Below are 624 nucleotides of genomic sequence, written 5' to 3' on the forward strand. Positions count from 1 at the left end.
ATGCAAAGTACCAGACGCGTGTGTGGGGCTGTTTTAGAAATTGTTAGAAATTCTGATCCTAAACAAGATCAAAGTTACTTTAATGATTTTTTAAATGAAACTCAAATTAGCAACTCAAATATTAAAAGAGAGAGAGAGAGAGAGAGAGAGAGAGAGAGAGAGAGAGAGAGAGAAACGAAAAAGAGAGAAAGAAAAGAAAAGAAAAGAAAAGAAAGAAAAAGAAAGAAAAGAAAGAAAGAAAGAAAGAAAGAAAGAAAGAAAGAAAGAAAGAAAGAAAGAAAGAAAGAGAAAGAAAGAGAAAAAGAGGAGAGAGAGAGAAAAGAATAGAAAAGAAAAGAAGGGGAAAGAGACAGAAGAAAGAAAAACAGAACCGGAGCCTATAGTAGAAGGGAAGTGAAAATGTTTGCAAAGGCATTTAAAGTTCAATTTCCCAGTGTTCCTATGGGGGAAGAATGACAATACCTACTTCAAGTACCCACCAGTGACTGCATAGTTACCAGAAATGTAAGCACTGTGGAAGGCTAGATGGCCATTAAAAAAGGGAGCTACTTGGAGAGAACATCAAGATGTTATTAAGGAGAAATTCAGAAATATGTATTCACAACACACACCCAACACATATAT

Source organism: Mus pahari, chromosome 1, assembly GCF_900095145.1.
Source record: "Mus pahari chromosome 1, PAHARI_EIJ_v1.1, whole genome shotgun sequence".
NCBI classification, from domain to species: domain Eukaryota; kingdom Metazoa; phylum Chordata; class Mammalia; order Rodentia; family Muridae; genus Mus; species Mus pahari.